The sequence below is a fragment of the Ranitomeya imitator genome, chromosome 5 (genome assembly GCF_032444005.1).
Source record: "Ranitomeya imitator isolate aRanImi1 chromosome 5, aRanImi1.pri, whole genome shotgun sequence".
NCBI lineage: Eukaryota > Metazoa > Chordata > Amphibia > Anura > Dendrobatidae > Ranitomeya > Ranitomeya imitator.
Window position 1 is genome coordinate 536,232,618 of NC_091286.1, and position 18,987 is coordinate 536,251,604.

General features: G+C 45.0%; 1 protein-coding gene across 2 annotated transcripts in view; it reads right to left on the bottom strand.

Moving 5' to 3' along the window:
* LOC138638360 (phospholipid scramblase 2-like) overlaps positions 1-17,938 on the bottom strand; it is a 91,153-nt gene extending 73,215 nt beyond the window's left edge. Inside the window, exon 1 of one of the 2 annotated variants that reach the window (XM_069727593.1) lies at positions 17,775-17,938. The gene's annotated coding sequence lies outside the window, so the exon portion shown is untranslated. Of the gene's footprint in view, positions 1-11,501; positions 11,764-17,774 lie in introns of those variants that run through there. The other variant, XM_069727594.1, reaches the window with a different exon arrangement.
* Between the last annotated feature and the right edge of the window lie 1,049 nt (positions 17,939-18,987).

Consider the following 18,987-nt stretch of genomic DNA (forward strand, 5'->3'; position numbering starts at 1 on the left):
CTGTATAAAAAAAAAAAATTGAAATCTTGCAATTTTCACACAGGCCACTGGGACTATTCCTACATCTTGTGCCTCCGGGAAATCCATGTGTATTATCAGCAATGAAATCAACTGGCTCAGACCCTAGCTTTTGTACTAAGACATCAACGAGCATGTGCAAAAGTCATTGTGGGAGGAATAATAAAAAAAGAAAGAAATTTAACTTAAAAACATGATTTAAACAATAGGTCATTTTCAGGTGGGTAAACATTTTTGAGTCCTTCTACACGTATACACAAGCTTGTTAAGGACCATGTTTTCCCCAGCGGTAGGCCATTTCTATAAACTTATGGTCACTTCACTTAGGGTACCATCACATTAAGCGACGCTGCAGCGATATAGACAACAATGCCGATCGCTGCAGCGTCGCTGTGTGGTCGCTGGAGAGCTGTCACACAGACAGCTCTCCAGCGACCAACGATGCCGAGGTCCCCGGGTAACCAGGGTAAACATTTGGTTACTAAGCGCAGGACCGTGCTTAGTAACCTGATGTTTACCCTGGTTACATAAAAAAAAAAAACACTACATACTTACATTCCGATGTCTGTCGCGTCCCTCGCAGTCAGCTTCCCGCACTGACTGTGAGCGCTGGCCGGCTGTAAAGCAGAGCACAGTCAGTGCGGGAAGCTGACTGCGAGGGACGCGACAGACATCGGAATGTAAGTATGTAGTGTTTTTTTTTTTTAGGTAACCAGGGTAAACATCAGGTTACTAAGCACAGTCCTGCGCTTAGTAACCCGATGTTTACCTTGGTTACAAGTGAAGACATCGCTGAATCGGCGTCACACACGCCGATTCAGCGATGTCAGCGGGTGATCCAGCGACGAAATAAAGTTCTGGACTTCTAGCCCCGACCAGCGATCTCACAGCAGGGGCCTGATCGCTGCTGCGTGTCAAACTGAACGATATCGCTATCCAGGACGCTGTAACGTCACGGATCGCTATCGTTAAGAAGTCGCTCAGTGTGAAAGTACCTTAAAGCTCTGTTCCCACAGGCCAGAATTTATAAATGTCTTCACTTTTAAGAAAAGGGTTGGGACAGTCTGTAATGGTGTGAAAAATACACAAACGTCCAATCGCCCTATTATACTGCAAATGTGTAACAAATGAAGCCTTTGAGAAAAACTAATCAGACTCTCATGAGGCCAAAATCAACCGTAAGATCACTCATGCGACCAACAGTTATTTCTCCATTACATAACAGTTATTTGACTTTACTATGCACGTGCGTTCTCAGCCTAGCTGAGCGTCCATGTTTATCTCAATGGAAGGAGGAGAACCATCAATGCTAGACCGGGAAGATCAGGCTTGTCAGTCCTGATGAAACCAATGGGTTTGGCCGATTCTTGGCTTGTGTGTATGGTCTCCGGTTACCAGTCACTGCTTCTGGGCTGTTCCCAGGCTCGGACACAGGGACACAGTACATGGAGGTTTAAGGTACCTTCACACAAAGATATCGTTAACGATATCGTTGCTTTTTGTGACGTAGCAACGATATCGTTAAGGAAATCGTTATGTGTGACAGCGACCAACGATCAGGCCCCTGCTGGGAGATCGTTGGTCGCTGAACAAAGTCCAGAACTTTATTTCGTCGCTGGATCTCCCGTGGACATCGCTGGATCGGCGTGTGTGACACCGATCCAGCGATGTCTTCACTGGTAACCAGGGTAAACATCGGGTAACTAAGCGCAGGGCCGCGCTTAGTAACCCGATGTTTACCCTGGTTACCAGCGTAAAAGTAAAAAAAAAAACACTACATACTTACCTACCGCTGTCTGTCCCCGGCGCTGTGCTCTGCACTCCTCCTGTACTGGCTGTGAGCGTCGGTCAGCCGGAAAGCAGAGCGGTGACGTCACCGCTCTGCTTTCCGGCCGCTGTGCTCACAGTCAGTGCAGGAGGAGTGCAGAGAAGCAGAGCGCCGGGGACAGACACCGGAATGTAAGTATGTACTTTTTTTTTTTTTTACTTTTACGCTGGTAACCAGGGTAAACATCGGGTTACTAAGCGCGGCCCTGCGCTTAGTTACCCGATGTTTACCCTGGTTACCCGGGGACTTCGGGATCGTTGGTCGCTGGAGAGCGGTCTGTGTGACAGCTCTCCAGCGACCAAACAGCGACGCTGCAGCGATCCGGATCGTTGTCGGTATCGCTGCAGCGTCGCTTAATGTGAAGGGGCCTTTAGTGTGCTATCAGAGAGTATTCCCAGCATGGACAGGGACTTCATTTAGTTCTATGCTTGTCATTCATCATTTGGTTAACTAGTCATTTAACCCCTTAGTGACGGAGCCAAATGTTTTGAAATCTGACCAGTGTCACTTTATGTGGTAATAACTCTGTAAAGCTTCAACAAATCCCAGTGATTTTGAGCTTGTTTTTTTTTGTGACACATTATACTTTATGAAAATGGTAAATTTAGATCGATATGTTTTGTGTTTATAAAAAATATCAGAAATTTGAGAAAAAAGATAAAAAATTAGGAATTTTCAAACCTTGAATGATTATCCCTTTAATCCAGATAGTCATACCACAGCAAAACATTAATAAATAATATTTCCCACATGTCGGCTTTACATCAGCACCGTTTGTAAAATGTTCTTTTGTTTTGTTAGCATTTTAGGAGGTTTAAAATGTAGCAGCAATTTTTCATTTTTTCAAGGAAATTTACAAAATTTATTTTTTTAGGGACCTATCTATGTTTGAAGTGACTTTAGGGGTCCTATAATTTGGGAAACCCCCAAAAGTTATACCATTTTTTTTTTAGGCTATATTCACACTTTGCGGATTTTGCTGCGGATCCGCAGCAGTTTCCCATGAGTTTACATTACAATGTAAACCTATGGGAAACAAAAAACGCTGTGCACATGCTGCAGAAAAATCCGCGCGGAAACGCTGCGGATTACATTCCGCAGCATGTCACTTCTTTTCTGCGGATTTTCACCTGCTCCAATAGAAAACTGCAGATGAAAATCCGCAGAAGAAAACGCAGTAAAAACCGCGATAAATCCGCAGTAAAAACCGCAATGGTTTTTCACTGCGGATTTTGGAATTCTGCTGCGGAAAAATCCGCAGTGGAATCTGCAAAGTGTGAACATAGCCTTAAACAGCACCCCCTGATGTATTGAAAACTGCAGTCAGGTAGTTTATTAACCCTTCAGGCGATTTTCATGAATTAATGCAAAGTGGTATGGGAGAAATGAAAAAGTGTATTTTTACCACCTAAATGCCTCTAACTTCTGAACAGGTTACTACAGTTGTCATACTCTAAGGCTATGTTCACACCTTGCGTCGGGTCCCTGCGGGTTCTCCCGCAGCGGATTTGATAAATCTGCAGGGCAAAACAACTGCGGTTCTCCCTGCAGATTTATCGCGGTTTGTTCCGCGTTTTCCGCTGCGGGTTTGCGCCTATACTATTGATGCTGCATATGCAGCAATATGCAGCATCAATAGTAATGTTAAAAATAATAAAAATTGGTTATACTCACCCTCTGATGTCCGGATCTCCTGGGCGCTGCACCCGGCGGTCCGGTTCCAAAGATGCTGTGGGAGAAGGACCCTTCGTGACGTCACGGTCATGTGACCGCGACGTCACCGCAGGTCCTGGTCGCACAGCAACTCTGACCGGACGGCCGCGTGCAGCGCCCAGGAGCTCCGGACATCAGAGGGTGAGTATAACCAGATTTTTTATTTTTTAACCCCAAATATGGTTCCCAGGGCCTGGAGGAGAGTCTCCTCTCCTCCACCCCGGGTACCACCCGCACATTATCCGCTTACTTCCCGCAACGTGGGCACAGCCCCATGCGGGAAGTAAGCGGTTCAATGTATTCCTATGGGTGCAGAATCGCAGCGATTCTGCACAAAGAAGTGACATGCTGCGGGTTGTAAACCGCTGCGTTCCCGCGCGGTTTTTCCCGCAGCATGTGCACAGCGGTTTGCGGTTTCCATAGGGTTTACATGTTACTGTAAACGCTATGGAAACTGCTGCGGACCCGCAGCATCAAAATCGCGGCGGTTCCGCGGTGAAAACCGCTAAGTGTGAATATAGCCTTAACCATTTACGGTATATGATATAGTCACTATTGGCAGCAGCATCTAAGGGGTTAAACAGATATGGACGGTGACAACACTGATTGTGGCTGGTGCAGCAAGTTGTCAGCTATAGTGTACAGCCGACAGCTGCTGGATTGTCACCTGTATGGGGAGGCTAGTCTCTTATATCTCAGGTCAGTTAAAAGACGTATTGGCTGTCATTAAGGGGTTAAAAAAACCAAGAGAAGCCACATTGTTACAGTTATCAATGTTATGGGAAAAATACACCTTTCCCTATAATTAGAAAGGTCATAGACATTGTTCACATGTTACTTTGTCTCAGCCTTCCATTTTCAAGCAAGTTTGCCTCACAGAGCCCCTATGGTAATGAGAAACCAGCTATTTTCTAAAGGTACCTTCACACATAATGATTTCGTTAACGATATCGTTGCAACGTCACGCTTTTTGTGACGTAGCAACGATTCCGCTAACGATCTCGTTATGTGTGACAGCGACCAACGATCAGGCCCCTGCTGGGAGATCGTTGGCCACTGGGGAATGATCAGGACCTTTTTTTGGTCGCTGATCATCCGCTGTCATCGCTGGATCAGCGTGTGTGACGCCGATCCAGCGATGTGTTCACTTGTAACCAGGGTAAACATCGGGTAACTAAGCGCAGGGCCGCACTTAGTAACCCGATATTTACCCTGGTTACCATTGTAAAAGTAAAAAAAAAAAACACTACATACTTACATTCCGATGTCTGTCACGTCCCTCGCCGTCAGCTTCCCTGCACTGACTGTCAGCGCCGGTCATAAAGCAGAGCACAGCGGTGACGTCACCGCTGTGCTCTGCTTTACGGCCGGCGCTGACACAGTCAATGCGGGAAGCTGATGGCAGGGGACGTGACAAACATCGGAATGTGAGTATGTAGTGGTTTTTTTTTGGTATTTTTTTTACTTTTACAATGGTAACCAGGATAAATATCGGGTTACTAAGAGCGGCCCTGCACTTAGTAACCCGATGTTTACCCTGGTTACCCGGGGACTTCGGCGTCGTTGAAGACAGTTTCAACGATGCCGAAGTCGTTCCCCAGATCGTTGGTCGCTGGAGAGAGCGGTCTGTGTGACAGCTCCCCAGCGACCACACAATGACGTACCAACGATCACGGCCAGGTCGTATCGCTGGTCGTGATCGTTGGTAAGTCGTTTAGTGTAACGGTACCTTAAGACTACAAATGCTGTGAACCAAAGGATGTCACCAGGGGGGACGGGAAACCGCGGGACTTGAATTTTCTATGGCTGTAAGACCTTACTAGTTATGGTGCGGTATTAAAATACAAAATACAAAAATTAAAAGATCACTATTGAATTGAGAATTTCTGTTATATGGCTAAGGCCATGTTCACACATCAGTATTGTCAGTATTTTACATCAGTATTTGTAAGCCAAAACCAGGAGTGGAACAATCAGAGGAAAAATATCATAGAAACATATGCACCACTTCTGTATTTATCACCCACTACTGGTTTTGACTTATAAAAACTGAGGTAAAATACTGACCAAATACATGAGTGTGAACGTGGCCTTATAGACTTAAAAGTGATCCACTGAGACTTCCATACATTATACAAGTGTTGTGTACAGGTGCCCACAAGGGACTGTAGATGATGCAACCATGTTCTCTACAACGACCGCTGTGACACTGACAATATTTATATGTACAATTGTGCAAATGCACAAAATTCCAATAGTAGCATTTCCCAAAACACATGGTTTTCCTACATTCCTCTAATGGCATCTGCTCTGAGTTTTTTTAAAGATTTCGAAACACTTGGTCTGATTTTCCAAACAGGTGGAGCAGAAATCAAATCTTAATCTGTGTTCATAAAAAGACAAACAAAACCCCAACAACCTGTCTACAATGCCTTGCACCGCATTTTTCTATGTGTTAGGGCCTGTGTAGATGAACGCATTACGGTCCGATTGCGATACGACAAAACATGGGATCACAGCCAGACCAATGTTATTCTATGGGGTCGTGCAAATGTCCGATGCTACACAATCCAGGCTGGTCAGAATCTGGGGTATAATAATTATTATCACCAAGGCGTTGTCTGGTGTAGATGCAGGAAACGGTATGGAATTAAAATGCATTACTCAGCTATGGTCTAAGGCAGGGGTGTCAAACTGCATTCCTCGAGGGCTACAAACAGGTCATGTTTTCAGGATTTCCTTGTACTGCACAGGTGATAATTTAATCACCAACTCATTATTTGTGTAGATGATTAAATTATCACCTGTGCAGTACAAGGAAATCCTGAAAACATGACCTGTTTGTAACCCTCGAGGAATGCAGTTTGAAACCCTTGGTCTAAGGCAGGGGTCCCCAACCTGTAGCTCGCGAGCCACATGTGGCTCGCTGACGGTCTCCGGAAATAAGACTGTGTTAAGTCCCCACCGCCTGTAATACCCGCCCCGCCGATTGTAATATGCCACCCCTCCTGTGTCAATCACTGACTGCAGTCACTCCTGTGCAGTAGTCACTGTGCTCTATTGAAGCCGCACAAAGTCTCGCGAGACTTCACAAATCGTCAGGCTTCTGCTCCGTGCAGTAACTGAACCTGCGTCCGAGACACAGGTTCAGTTACTCTATAGCAGTGTGGGCCCAGGCCTGCACGGCAATAGTTAAAGCCGCCAGCCAATCGGAGGCTGGCAGCTGACATCAGCGCGCACTTGACCGGCGTATGACGTTATTTTCATTCTCCGGCAAGTACGCGCTTGAGACGTCTGGAGGGATCATCATCGCCGCAGGAGCATGGCAAGGTATAAAGAAAGTTGTTTTTTGTTTTTTTATTTTTGTTTTTAAAGCAATATGTTTCACTGGCAGGATGGAGACACATGGACCATGTGTCTCCATCCATGTGTCTCCATCCTGCCTGGGGCAGAATAGAGATATGGGTGCAGGATGGGAGACAAGGGGCCAGGATGGAGACAAGGGGCCAGGATGGAGACAAGGGGCAGGATGGAGACAAGGCAGCAGGATGGAGACAAGGGGCAGAATGGAGATGGGGCAGAATGGACACGGGGCAGGTTTGGAGACACTGTGCAGGATCATGGGGCAGGATGGAGACTGATGGGGCAGGATCATGGGGCAGGATGGAGACTGATGGGGCAGGATCATGGGGCAGGATGGATACAATGAAGCCAGATGGGGCAGGATGGAGACAGATGGGGCAGGATCATGGGGCAGGATGGAGACAGATGGGGCAGGATCATGGGGCAGGATGGAGACTGATGGGGCAGGATGGAGACAAGGGGCAGAATGGCGATAAGGGGACAGAATGGCGATAAGGGGGCAGGATGGAGACAGGGGGCAGGATGGGGGCAGGATGGGAGAAACGGGCAGAATGGACACGGTGCAGGATGAAGACAGATGGGGCAGGGTCATGGGTCAGGATGGAGACAGATGGGGCATCATCATGGAACAGGATGGAGACAGATGGTGCAGAATCATGGGGCAGGATGGATACGATGAAGACAGATGGGGCAGGATGGAGAGAGATGGGGCAGGATCATGGGGCAGGATGGAGAGAGATGGGGCAGGATGGAGACACATGGTGCAGGATCATGGGGCAGGATGGATATAATAGAGACAGATAGGGCAGGATCATGGGACAGATGGGATAGGTGGGGCAGGATGGGATATCACATGGAGGCTGGATGGGAGAACATATGGCTGGAGCAAGGAATGAGACACACAAGGGCCAGGATGGGGATATTATTACTGCAGTGAGGTATTTATTTTATTTTTTGAGGTTAGTGTTTTAAATGGGGGAGACGGTCCTGTTATTGTGCAGAGCAACACTGTGGCCCTTTTCTCTTCATCTGGTGTAGTTTAGAAATTGGGGCAAAAAAAAAGTAATGTGTTCTGCAAGCGGAGCTCTAGATCAGGGGTCCCCAACTCCAGTCCTCAAGGCCCACTAACAGGTCATGTTTTCAGGATTTCCTCAGCCTTGCCCAGGTAATAATTGCATCACCTGTGCAATGCTAAGGAAATCCTGAAAACATGACCTGTTGGTGGGCCTTGAGGACTGGAGTTGGGGACCCCTGCTCTAGATAACTGTGTTATTTCCTGTAGAGACAAGCCTTGGCTGGAAGAAGTAACGGTTGTCTGTGCTGGATGAAGATGAAAAGCAAAGATGTTGGACTGGTGACTCAGTGTGTTACCTGTACACTGACGCTACTGTACTACAATTTGGCTCTCGACCAACTTTCATAGCAGAATGTGGCTCTCAAGGTAAGAAAGGTTGGGGACTCCTGGTCTAAGGGGTAACGTTTCTCCTCGTGGAGAGTGGCATGCCACTGTAAAGAGGTTTATTCGCCATGCAGTGCTCCTCTGGGAAATTAAATATGCAAACTGCCTCTTCAGAGTGGAAGAGGACTAGAATTCTCTATCGCCACAGGTGGAACTATAGAGTTCTACTCCTCTTCCTCACTCAATCCCTATAATATGAGAGTCACCGCTTTGGTGGACTCAGCAGGTGATGTAGCAATGGTGTCATGTCCAATAACACATGAACATCTGCAGCCAGCCACAAGCCTCAAGGCTCATGCCGAAATGAATAGCACCTGACTGATGGGGCTAATAACTGGATTGAGGGATCACATATACAAGAACAACCTACATAGATACAGGACCAGAGAGGACCACCTCTGAGGGGTCCAAAACTGCCAAATAACACTTCTATTGTATTGACAGACAATTACCAGGTGGCAAAACCAAGCTTCTTTCTACCCACATGAGTGCGACTGGGGAAATATGTGTTTTGCTTGTTTCACCAATACAAGGAATGTGGCAAAAAAACACAAATCAAAAATCTGTGGTGGAACGCATGAAGTTTGGCTCACATTGTTCAATACCTTCGATAGCAATTGTTACCATCCACCTCTCGTGTCTCCCCTTTTCCCCATAGTTTGTAAGCTTGCGAGCAGGACCCTCACTCCTCCTGGTATCTGTTTTGAACTGTATTTCTGTTATGCTGTAATGTCTATTGTCTGTACAAGTCCCCTCTATAATTTGTAAAGCGCTGCGGAATATGTTGGCGCTATATAAATAAAATTATTATTATTATTATTATTATTCGGCACCTGTGACAGAACTCTAACTTACTGGGATGATGGTCTATAGCAATTTGTCCACCGCAGCTCGAATACTCAGATCAAAGCCATGATAGCTTTTTATGTCTGATGAAATACTGTTATAATCAGATAGAAAGGAAATGCAACTACTTCATGCAAAGAACAGAACCCTGCTCACGTCACACTTCTCTGGAATCTTATGATGCCAAACGGCGGTATGACTGCCACCCTACAGGCTCGAGGGCATGCTACCATGTGCAGGAGGCCTTATTGTGAAGAACAGTGGGCCCAGACCTGTGGCTTTTCAGCTATTGCAGAACTTTCATTCTTAGTTTGTCCTAACAGCCGCACATTTCCTGTTCAAAAACTGGAAACAGATGATGGCAATGTACGGTAGATCATTTTTTTTTCCAAATAGCAGGGGTCATATACTAAAAGGTTCAGAAGGCCATGTGATGTAAATGAATCCCACACATTAATAACATTTTGTATAATATCGCTTTCTAACGGATCTACTGAACGTAATAGAAAACGCTATGTGAACCGAGCCTCTGAGCAACACAAATCCAGCGTGCGAAAACAGCTTTGCTCATTATCTGTGTAGGAAGAGGAAGCGTGGCTCCGCACCTAACCCACATTGAGAAGGAGAAATGAAACCGTGCTATGCTTTGTATTTTTAGGTGTGTGGTGGCAATGATTGGGCAGCACGGTGCTCAGTGGTTAGCACTGTTACTTTGCAGCACTGGGGTCTTGGGTTGAAATCCCTTCAAGGACAACATCTTCAATTTGCAGACGGTCTCATGTTTGCCTGGGTTTCCTCCAGGTACTAAAATTTCCTTCCACACCGCAAAGATGTTCTGATAGGGAATTCAGATTGTGAGCCCCAATGGGGACAGCAATGCTAATATCTGTGAAGCGCTGTGGAATATGATGGCGCTATATACACTTAGGTCCAGAAATATTTGAAACCAGCAAAAGTTTTGGCATTTTAGGGTACATGCCCATGATCAGGAATAGCAGCGTTTAGGATGGAGCGAGGCCGTGCCCACTAGTGGGGTTCAGGCAGGGAATATGTATATCACACACATCGCCGCCATTCCCAGGTGAGAAATCTGCGAATGCTCGCAGCATACGGCGCTTATGCTGGGGGGATTCAGAAGTCTGCAGTCACTCAGAGTGGACCCAACAACCTTAAAGGGAACCCGTCACCCCGATTTTTCAGTACGAGATAAAAATACTGTTAAATAGGGCCTGAGCTGTGCGTTACTATAGTGTATTTTGTACCCTGATTCCCCACCTATGCTGCCGAAATAACTTACCAAAGTCGCCGTTTTCGCCTGTCAATCAGGCTGGTCAGGTCAGATGGGCGTGGCGACATCGCTGTATCTTCCCCCAGATCTTGCATATATTTCCGTTGGTGGCGTAGTGGTTTGCGCATGCCCATCTTCTGTATCCACTGGGCAGGAGAAGAAAAAACGTGCGATCGGCGCTATTTCCCTGGTGATCTGTGGGGGCAGCCATCTTCCTGAGGCCGCGCGTGCGCATATGGACTCCACTGCTGCCCGGGGCTTCAGGAAAATGGCCACGGTATGCCGCGCGTGCGCACATGGAGATCGCGGCGGCCATTTTCCTGAAGCCGAGTTCGCATCTCAACTTCAGGAAAATGGCCGCCGCGATCTCCATCTGCGCACGCGCGGCATCCCGCAGCCATTTTCCTTAAGCCCCGGGCAGCAGAGGACTCCATATGCGCACGCACGGCCTCAGGAAGATGGCCGCCCCCACAGATCACCAGGGAAATAGCGCCGATCGCACGTTTTTTCTTCTCCTGCCCAGTGGATTCAGAAGATGGGCATGCGCAAACCACTACGCCACCAACGGAAATATATGCAAGATCTGGGGGAAGATACAGCGATGTCGCCACGCCCATCTGACCTGACCAGCCTGATTGACAGGCGAAAACGGCGACTTTGGTAAGTTATTTCGGCAGCTTAGGGGTGGAATCAGGGTACACAAAATACACTATAGTAACGCAGAGCTCAGGCCCTATTTAACAGTATTTTTATCTCGTACTGAAAAACCGGGATGACAGGTTCCCTTTAACTGAACCTGAAAGTTTAAACTTCAATTGCATCTCCGTTGTTTCAGTCTAAATCTAAAATAGTGGCCTGCAGAGCTGAAATCACAATGATTTGGTCACTGGATATTTCTGGACCTAACTGTAAGTAAGCATTATACATAAGGACTGCTCCGCTTTATCTAGGAAGAAAAACAAAAATACCCATGAGGTTAGAATCACCTCTTCAACTTGTGGATTCAGAAACGTTTGCTGGAAGTGAGAATCCAGATTTACCAGATATGTAATCCTGCACATGGAAGGACGTGACGATCATTTCTCACATACAAATCCTTGGAAGAAAAGTCCACAGAATCGCTGCTCCCAATTCCTGGCCTTTCCAGGGGTCATGGTTACGTCAGTGAACCTGGCTTCTATTAGCATTGTGTTTCTTTAGGGAATACTCCGCTGTAAGCACAACTTCCTTCTGATGAATCGGATTATTCTGATGAAAGAAATCCAGAAATTCCTTATGGAGGGGACACATATTAACCCTCATTTAAAGGAGAAGAAAAAATGAGGGTGTCGCCCATAGTTACTAATTTCCAGGAGCAAACGATAAGTCCCCATGTGCCACCGCAGGGTAATCCTGCCCGCCATAGCCTGAAGACACATGCCAGCCTGTCGGGATTGCACTAGCGATAGACACATCTGGTATCATCAGGGTGTGTTCACACCGGGTGTTTTTTTGAAGCGTTCTTAGTTTCTGCAGAGTTTTTTGTGCAGGAAAAACTCTGTATTTTACAGTAGCGGCAAAGTAAAGGAGATTTCAAAATCTCATTCACATGATGCATTTTCTTCCTTGAGCTTTCTGAAATCTGCAGCATGTCAGTTCTTTCATCGGTGTTTCAACCATTTAAATGAATGGAAATAAAATGCTGCAAAAATGCATGAAAAGACACATCTGAGCAAGCAGTGTTTTTCCTGCTACCACTCTGAAAAATATGCAGCAAGAATACTGTGTGCGAACAAGCCCTTTCTGTGGAGCCCGAATCTATACTGCTGCTTAGAAAATGGTCGTGGTCTATAATTGGTACCACTATGGGGGTTTTGTCAGCAACATCCCAGATTTCAGTGGACACAGACAATATATCACTCACACCAGGGTAAGAAGTCGCTCTGACCATGGAGAAGGCAAGATGTCTTAGGCTGCCGTCACACTATCTGTATTTGGTCAGTATTTTATATCAGTATTTGTAAGCCAAAACCAGGAGAGGAACAATTAGAGGAAAAGTATAATAGAAACATATGCACCACTTCTGTATTTATCACCCACTCCTGGTTTTGGCTTACAAATACTGATGTAAAATACTGACCAAATACTGCTAGTGTGATGGCAGCCTTACATTATCAGGTCACATCTTGCAGCCATCGCCCCAGCTCCCGTACAGGGTCTGCTGCCCATTCTCTCTGCTACTAAGTGCCGGAGCTCATCAGGGCCTGCTGTCGGCTGATCCCTATTGTATGAGTATGGTACTCTCCTGTATTCAGCTGATCCCCATTGTATGAGTATGGTTCTCTCCTGTATTCGGATGATCCCCATTGTGCGAGCATGGTTCTCTCCTGTATTCGGATGATCCCCATTGTACGAGTATGGTACTCTCCTGTATTCGGATGATCCCCATTGTGCGAGCATGGTACTCTCCTGTATTCGGCTGATCCCCATTGTATGAGTATGGTTCTCTCCTGTATTCGGATGATCCCCATTGTGCGAGCATGGTACTCTCCTGTATTCGGCTGATCCCCATTGTATGAGTATGGTACTCTCCTGTATTCGGCTGATCCCCATTGTATGAGTATGGTTCTCTCCTGTATTCGGATGGTCCCCATTGTACGAGTATGGTACTCTCCTGTATTCGGATGATCCCCATTGTACGAGTATGGTACTCTCCTGTATTCATCTGATCCCTATTGTATGGGTATGGTTCTCTCCTGTATTTGGCTGATCCCCATTGTATGAGTATGGTACTCTCCTGTATTCGGCTGATCCCCATTGTATGAGTATGGTACTCTCCTGTATTCATCTGATCCCTATTGTATGGGTATGGTTCTCTCCTGTATTTGGCTGATCCCCATTGTATGAGTATGGTACTCTCCTGTATTCGGCTGATCCCCATTGTATGAGTATGGTACTCTCCTGTATTCGGATGGTCCCCATTGTACGAGTATGGTACTCTCCTGTATTCGGATGATCCCCATTGTACGAGTATGGTACTCTCCTGTATTCGGATGATCCCCATTGTATGAGTATGGTACTCTCCTGTATTCATCTGATCCCTATTGTATGGGTATGGTTCTCTCCTGTATTTGGCTGATCCCCATTGTATGAGTATGGTACTCTCCTGTATTCGGCTGATCCCCATTGTATGAGTATGGTACTCTCCTGTATTCATCTGATCCCTATTGTATGGGTATGGTACTCTCCTGTATTCGGCTGATCCCCATTGTATGAGTATGGTACTCTCCTGTATTCGGCTGATCCCCATTGTATGAGTATGGTACTCTCCTGTATTCAGCTGATCCCTATTGTATGAGTATGGTTCTCTCCTGTATTTGGCTGATCCCCATTGTATGAGTATGGTACTCTCCTGTATTCGGCTGATCCCCATTGTATGAGTATGGTACTCTCCTGTATTCATCTGATCCCTATTGTATGGGTATGGTACTCTCCTGTATTCGGCTGATCCCCATTGTATGAGTATGGTACTCTCCTGTATTCATCTGATCCCTATTGTATGGGTATGGTTCTCTCCTGTATTTGGCTGATCCCCATTGTATGAATATGGTACTCTCCTGTATTTGGCTGATCCCCATTGTATGAGCATGGTACTCTCCTGTATTCATCTGATCCCTATTGTATGGGTATGGTTCTCTCCTGTATTTGGCTGATCCCCATTGTATGAGTATGGTACTCTCCTGTATTCGGCTGATCCCCATTGTATGAGTATGGTACTCTCCTGTATTCATCTGATCCCTATTGTATGGGTATGGTACTCTCCTGTATTCGGCTGATCCCCATTGTATGAGTATGGTACTCTCCTGTATTCGGCTGATCCCCATTGTATGAGTATGGTACTCTCCTGTATTTGGCTGATCCCCATTGTATGAGTATGGTACTCTTCTGTATTCGGTAGATCACCATTGCATGAGTACAGTACTCGGCACTCTCCTGCATTCGGTAGATCCCCACTGTATGAGTATGGTACTCTTCTGTATTCGGTAGATCCCCATTGCATGAGTATGGTACTCTCCTGTAATCGGCAGATCCCCATTGTATGAGTATGGTACTCTCCTGTAGTCGGCAGATCCCCATTGTATGAGTATTGTACTCCCATGTATTAGGTAGGTCCCCATTGTATGAGTATGGTACTTTCCTGTATTCGTTAGATCACCGTGGTATGAGTATGTTACTCACACAATTTGGGCTTCTGTACTCGGCTGATTACTTGCACACGCCTTGTCATTATTTTGCCTTTTCAATTCTTTCTTCATTGAAACTCATCAGGTGACATTTAAATTTAGCTCAAAGAAAAGGAATTACTCATAGCGAAGGGTTAAATGGCGAAGGGTTACCTAATACTAAAAATATAAGCTGTGACTGGTGATGGCTCCACTTACAGTAACCCCAGTTTATAATGAAGAAACTCACATGTGCTCAATTCACACCAAACCCAACATCTCACCCGTGTAGCATGCACACAGCACTGCCTCATGCTGTAATAGCCAGGTATATCCAGTATTATCCTGCCTCATGCTGTAATAGACAGGTATACCCAATATAATACAGTCTCATGCTGTAATATACAGATATACTCCACATAATACAGCCTCATACTGCAATACACATATATCCCATGTAATACAGCCCCATACGGTAATATACACATATATCCCATGTAATACAGCCTCATACTGTAATATAAAGATATACCCCATGTAATACAGCCCCATACTGTAATACACAGATATCCCCATGTAATACAGCCTCATACTGTAATATAAAGATATACCCCATGTAATACAGCCCAATACTGTAATATACACATATTCCATGTAATACAGCCTCATACTGTAATATACAGATATACCCCATGTAATACAGCCCCATACTGTAATACACAGATATCCCCATGTAATGCAGCCCCATACTGTAGTATACAGATATACCCCATATTATACAGCCTCATACTGTAATATACAGATATACCCCATATTATACTGCCTCATACTGTAATACAGATATACCCCATGTAATACAGCCTCATACTGTAATATACAGATATACCCCATACTATACAGACCCATGCTGTAATATACAGATATACCCCATACTATACAGCCTCATACTGTAATATACAGATATAACCCATATTATACAGCCTCTTCAGTAATATACAGATATGCCCCATAGTGTACAGCCTCATACTGTATATACAGATATACCCCATATTCTACAGCCTCATACTGTAATATACAGATATACCCCATAGTATACAGCCTCATGCTGTAATATACAGATATACCCCATGTAATACAGCCTCATACTGTAATATACAGATATACCCCATACTATACAGCCTCATACTGTAATATACAGATATACCCCATACTATACAGACCCATGCTGTAATATACAGATATACCCCATAGTATACGGACTTATGCTGTAATATACAGATATACCCCATGTAATACAGCCTCATACTGTATATACAGATATACCCCATATTATACAGCCTCATACTGTAATATACAGATATACCCCATACTATACAGCCTCATACTGTAATATACAGATATACCCCATAGTATACAGCCACATGCTGTAATATACAGATATACCCCATGTAATACAGCCTCATACTGTAATATACAGATATACCTTATACTATACAGCCTCATACTGTAATATACATATATACCCCATACTATACAGACCCATGCTGTAATATACAGATATACCCCATGTACTACAGCCTCATACTGTAATATACAGATATACCCCATATTATACAGCCTCATACTGTAATATACAGATATACCACATACTATAGACCCATGCTGTAATATACAGATATACCCCATAGTATACAGACCCATGCTGTAATATACAGATATACCCCATACTATACAGCCTCATATTGTAATATACAGATATACCCCATAATATACAGACCCATGCTGTAATATACAGATATACCCCATGTAATACAGCCTCATACTGTAATATACAGATATACCGCATACTATACAGACCCATGCTGTAATATACAAATATACCCCATACTATACAGCCTCATACTGTAATATAAAGATATACCCCATGTAATACAGCCTCATACTGTAATATACAGATATACCCCATACTATACAGACCCATGCTGTAATATACAGATATACCCCATGTAATACAGCCTCATACTGTAATATACAGATATACCCCATTTAATACAGCCTCATACAGTAATATACAGATATACTCCATATTATACAGCCTCATACTGTAATACACAGATATAACCCATATTATACAGCCTCATACTGTAATACAGAGCTATACCCCATATTATACAGCCTCATACTGTAATATACAGATATACCCCATATTATACAGCCTCATACTGTAATATACAGATATACCCCATACTATACAGGCCCATGCTGTAATATACAGATATACTCCATATTATACAGCCTCATACTGTAATATACAGATATACCCCATACTATACAGCCTCATGCTGTAATATACAGATATACCCCATATTATACAGCCTCATACTGTAATATACAGATATACCCCATATTATACAGCCTCATGCTGTAATATACAGATATACCCCATATTATACAGCCTCATACTGTAATATACAGATATACCCCATATTATACAGCCTCATACTGTAATATACAGATATACCCCATATTATACAGCCTCATGCTGTAATATACAGATATACCCCATATTATACAGCCTCATACTGTAATATACAGATATACCCCATACTATACAGCCTCATACTGTAATATACAGATATACCCCATATTATACAGCCTCATACTGTAATATACAGATATACCCCATACTATACAGCCTCATACTGTAATATACAGATATACCCCATATTATACAGCCTCATACTGTAATATACAGATATACCCCATACTATACAGCCTCATACAGTAATATACAGATATACCCCATATTATACAGCCTCATACTGTAATATACAGATATACCCCATAGTATACAGCCTCATACTGTAATATACAGATATACCCCATATTATACTATATTATGTCCGAGTACTGGCCCCATCACAGAGCAGACATCCTGGCTATCAGGCGGTGCCACAGGCGGAGGCTGCAGGGGCTCCGAGCTGCCACCTGACAGAACCACTAGTGACCTCACAGGTGTGAGCTCCGGTCACCAGCTGGGCACCGGGCAGCACTCACCCGTCCTCCGCAGCTGCTCCCTCAGTGTGGGGCGCTGAGCCGGGGCAGGTAGCTATAAGGTGCGGGAGGAGCCGCCCCGGGAGGAGGCACAGTCCTAGGTGGCAGAAGTGAAGGGACTACATGGGAGGGCGACCATCTCCTCCCGTCTGGGGGAAGGGAATATTGCAGGGGGAAGTCCAGGAATTGGAAACTTGACACCAGCAGTTTGTTTTCTATGGAGGGCAGTGATTGAGAATCCTGGGGCTGCTGCTCGGCTTCTCTCCTCATATCCACTGATGGGACCTGACACGAGGCTCAAGATGGTTTATTATTCGTCAGTTTTCTTCGCAATTTCGGCAATTTTTTCTTTTCTGTTTCTTTATAGGTTTAACAAAAAAAAATAAGCATCACACAATAACAAAAGACAATGCAGTGAGGTGCCCTGATGTGAATACGCTTAAAAACGGCTACAAAAACAATAAAACTAGCACAAAAATGGGCATTAAAATGGGCACCAAAGAGCGCTGAAGAAAGGGTTAAGGCTATGTTCACACGTTCCTGATTTCCCTCCTTTTTTTCAGGACTAAAAACCGCAGCTCTTGGCAGAAAACGCAGGTCCTTTTTTTGGTGCGTTTTTTGGTGCGTTTTTTGATGCGTTTTTTTATGCAGACTCTGTGTGTTTTCTAGGAAGTTTTTTAGGGTTAAAATGGCTGAAAATACCCTAACCCTACCCCTAACCCTACCCCTAACCCTAACCCTATTCTGACCTTAGTGGAAAAAAATAAAATAAAAAAAAATTCTTAATTTTTTTATTGTCCCTACCTATGGGGATGACAAAGGGGGGGGTCATTTACTATTTTTTTTATTTTGATCACTGAGATAGGTTATATCTCAGTGATCAAAATGCACTTTGGAACGAATCTGCCGGCCGGCAGATTCGGCAGGCGCACTGCGCATGCGCCCGCGATTTTGCAAGATGGCGGCGCCCAGGGAGAAGACGGACGGACGGACATCGGGAGGCCGGGTAAGTATAAGGGGGGGAGATGAGGGCACGGGGGGGGGCGTCGGAGCACGGGGGGGTGGCATCGGAGCATGGGGGTGTGGCATCGGAGCATGGGGGGGTGGGATTGGGGCACGGGGGGGCAGCCACACTGCAGCGGTTCTGCACCACAAACCGCAGAAAACCCGCAGATATTTTTTTCATCTGCGGGTTTTACTGCGGGTTTGACCTCAC